This window comes from Saccostrea cucullata, unplaced genomic scaffold, assembly GCF_032062105.1.
Source record: "Saccostrea cucullata isolate Sc308-1 unplaced genomic scaffold, CSIRO_AGI_Scuc_v1 ctg324, whole genome shotgun sequence".
In the NCBI taxonomy this organism is placed as follows: domain Eukaryota; kingdom Metazoa; phylum Mollusca; class Bivalvia; order Ostreida; family Ostreidae; genus Saccostrea; species Saccostrea cuccullata.
Genome location: NW_026923820.1, coordinates 55,633 through 59,898, shown reverse-complemented (window position 1 = coordinate 59,898; position 4,266 = coordinate 55,633). Strand labels below are relative to the sequence as shown.

General features: G+C 37.3%; 1 pseudogene; it reads left to right on the top strand.

Moving 5' to 3' along the window:
- Positions 1 to 363: 363 nt before the first annotated feature.
- On the top strand, positions 364 to 3,802 carry LOC134264971 (sequestosome-1-like; annotated as a pseudogene).
- The last annotated feature ends 464 nt before the right edge of the window (positions 3,803 to 4,266 follow it).

Below are 4,266 nucleotides of genomic sequence, written 5' to 3'. Positions count from 1 at the left end.
CCTTTTTCAATAGTCAAAGTAATGTTGGGAAAAGGGGGTGGGGGCTGTTGCTACGTGCCTGTATATGGAGTTTGTGAGGAGAGTAGTGGATCAGTTATGTTACGATCATCACATTGCAAATCTTTGGGTTACAAGTATGTAGTTCTTTTGAAGTCTCCATCTATGAGTTTAATTCTTGGGAGGAACGTTACAGAATAGAACTACGTATAAAAACAACTGTACACAGTGAATAAATTCGTGTCCAGAAACCATGAACAGGCGAAGGTTAAAGTTTGCAGAAAAGAATTATTTTTAGCATATGGGTCACAGTCAAGGTCACAAGGTCATTGACCTTGGTGTCATTTGAAAGAGCTTAAGTGGAGTATGCATACCAAATACGAAGTCTCAACCATTCATTCTTCAAAACTTATGGGGAAGGTTAAACATGTTAAATATAAACAGACAAACAGACAGGACAAAAACAATATACGCCTTGGATCTTTCGATTCGGGCGCATAAAAATACATGAACATACCTGTAATGATGAATATACCTGAATGTGAGTATGTAAAAAAAAAAATATATAACACTATTATCCCTCCATATATTGCATATATATATATAGCTAGGTTAGCTCCGCCCATTCATCGCTGCTTTTTCTGTTCCCCTCCACCTTCTGCCACAACCCCGGCGGAAGTTTAAAAAATTTGGCTGCTGTTTGAGGGATCATTTCAAAACACTCCATGATAACTCTGCAACTGGGATCCGAAGTATGAATTTGTTGATTATCTCCACCGTTTCACTTCACTTTTTTATGCGCCCGAATCGATAGATGGGGGTGGGGGGTTATATTGTTTTTGTCCTGTCTCTCTGAATGTCTGTATGTCTGTTTATCTGTTTGTCTGCAAACTTGAACCTTCGCCATAACTATTAAAACTTACATGTAAAAATAGGGACTTCATGTTTGGTATGCATACTCCACTAATTCATCTCTTTTAAAACCGCTCACACTTTGGTAATAAATTTCATACAATTTCAAGGGAAAAGCCTATATGTGGAATCATTCATTAATTAAAAGTGGTTTATTAAAAATTAGAGACATTTGGAATGATTAAAAAATGTTTTAGATACAATGACACTATTTTTAATACAGTGTAAATTATTAGACAAAAGCTGTTGGATAAATAAAAGCAGCCATTCCTAAACCGTTTCGTCAGATTATTCTTGTATTTACTACCTTACTCAAAAAAAAAAATCAAACCTAAAAGCTGTGTTATACATCAGTATAATAAAACATTTATCCAATGGTTGTGAGTGGGATATAGCTCTTTCATCAAACCCTTGACAGGAACTATTCCTGTCGCGGGTTTGATAAAAGAGCTATCCCACTCACAACCATTGGATAAGTGTACATGTATAATATACACCTGTCCCGATTATGACCTGTGTGAGTCCTGCGAGTCCAAGGGTATCCACTCGGAGCATAACTTCATTATGTATGAAAGTGCTGTCCAGTCAGGATTTGGATTCCCCTTCTGCATGGGGGCCCCAGAGACCTCACGACCTTGTGGACCCCACGGACCTCAAGGCCAAGGACCTCCAGTAAGTGTCTCAAACAGAAAATAATTTTCAATTCGGTTATAATCAGCAGCTTTTATTAATTTGGTATTTCAAGTAAGATAGCAAATTATGGGTTAAGGTCAAGATCTAGTAAATGAAAGGTGCCTACAGATTTATCAAACTTGAGAGATAAATTCCTTTATTGATGCTTTACAACTTTAGCTTGGTCAAATAAGGTGTTTCGGGGTATAATTTGTAGGTAAACAAGATAAAAAACTGTATTTTAAACTGTCATTTTTGATGAAAAATTAAGAAAACCAGTCATGAATATGGGAGTTTTTTTTTCATATTCGACAAAGGAAATGTATCCAGATTGCCTAAATTGTACAATCTCACAGAGAACCGTAATTGTATGTTCATGGCCTCTTCTTAAAATCAATATCAAATTTAATATAGGTATCCAGTTTACTTTTCATATGATTTTAAATTCAATTCCTGAAAATACCCTATTTTCTACATAATTCTGCTGAAGCCGTAAAGTACGGGAAAGAAAGTTGAAATTGATTATGTCGTCATAATGGATCTAGCACCAAGAAATTAGTCTAAAGTTATTTACTAAAACTTGACCTTAAATTGCTGGTATCAGTACGTAATAATTCACAGTTAAAGCAGAAAAATTTCTTTGAATGGTTATAAGTACAGTTGTACTTCAGCAAATCAAACACTAATATCTTGAAGACAATGTGGTTAGAAAGTCCCAACCATTTACATGTATTCTTTAATTTTACGAATTTTATCCTCCATATCTTGGAAAAGCTTTTTTCTCTGTTCCATCGAATTCCATAAACTAGGTTTGACTACATCATGTACACAGCTAGCAATATTCTTATTCATTGATGTCTCCTCATTTTAGTGTGCTCCACCCCATTTCTTCCGCTGGATGGAGAGAATGGCAAGAAGACAGTAGAACAGACAGAATGCCGGATGTCCCTGGAATGGACAGAAGGAATACGAGGCTCCTGTTCCAGATGAGACCAACCCTGAAGCCTTCCTACAGTCTGTTGGTCAGTCTGTGGCTGACATGTTGGATCCATTTGGTGAGTCATTAAGGCATTTCTGCTTTACAAATTCACATTACAGTAAAAAAAAAATGCTTTGTACAAGGGATGCATTAGAAAAATAGTTTGGGGGTGGGAGGGGGCAAAAATCAAACTTACCGGGTATTGCAAAATATGTATTAGTAAATATTAAAAATGAACAAAAAATTGACCTAAGAATCTCTCCTTGTAGGAATAGATGTTCAAGTGGATGTGGAACATGGTGGAAGGAGACGCTGCGCCCGGGGACAAGGCAGTGGATGTAGGGGGAAGAAAGGCTGGAAATGTGGACAAGGGAAATGTGGAAAGAAGGAAAACCAGGAGGAGAAAATGGAATCTGACAAACCGGAGGCTGAGCCAGAGGTCCAGAAGGCACCAGAGGAACCGACTCCCATGGCCACCGACAATGCCGACAAACCAGAGACTGATGGTCCACCCACCAGCAGTGGGAACAAGACTGACGCGGATGTCAACAAGGACACCACAGAGACTGTCAACAAGGACTTCGAGGCCTGGACCCTCCTGGAGGATGGCAATGGGTCGGGAAGAACCCCCACCCCTCAGGCCACTGCCCCCATGCAGCCCCCACCTGCTGCTCAGCTGATCTATCCTCCCACAGGTAAATATATTTTCTTATACCCCAGGTACATTACTCCTTCTATTACTGTGTCAAATTTACAATTATTGTTTTGAATACTGGTATGCAAATTTGTTAATTAATGACTACAATTTATAAAAGGAGGTTTTTGAGACAAGAAAGTCTATACTTTATCAGTACATATGTAATACCCATTAGACAGTCATTTGCTGGAATGCATATTTTTGTGGCACTGATTTAAAGTCAGTGGTGTTGGTAAATTTAGAAAATTAAATATGTTTGTTCAGAAAGATTTTATAAAATCTAACGTCTTTCAGATCCTAAGATTGCCACTGCCCTGCAGCAGATGCTGGGGATGGGTTTCCATAATGAGGGAGGCTGGTTACAGCGCCTCCTGGAGGAGAAAGAGGGCAACATCAGCCAAGTGCTGGACGCCATTCAGAACAGGGCAAAGGTCACCCCGGATGGAAGCTACATGGCTTGAGCATCTTTGAATTAACCAACCAGTTAAATATTTTTCTTCTTTTTTCGATATTTGAAAGACTCAACTTTCATAGGTCTTTACAATTTTACTTTCACATGTATGTTGCTCTATATTTTTAGTGTACAGTGTATTAACAAATATATTATGGTGTAATTGGTAAAATTCAATCATGTATAACTTTTTTATGCTAAAATCTTTAAATTTAAAAAAAGAGTGTATGATATACATACATGTATTAATAAGAAAGAAGTTCTGAAAGAAGATGGGCGCATTTGGCGAGTAATCTGCAGGAATAATTTGTACGAAACATTAATGGTTTAAATGTCCATGATTTGGTTGGCTGAACATAGCTGGTCAGATTTTACAAACACATCCGTAGGTTTTTTTTTCATTTAGTTTGAAAGACCGTGTGATATTGTAACATTTAAGTCTGTTTTTCTTGGGGGTACTGTAACATATTAATGTTTCACAAAAAATAAACACCTAAAATATTTAATGCATAGATGCATGATACATGTACATTATAGAATAGAAGATTAGATTCTGAA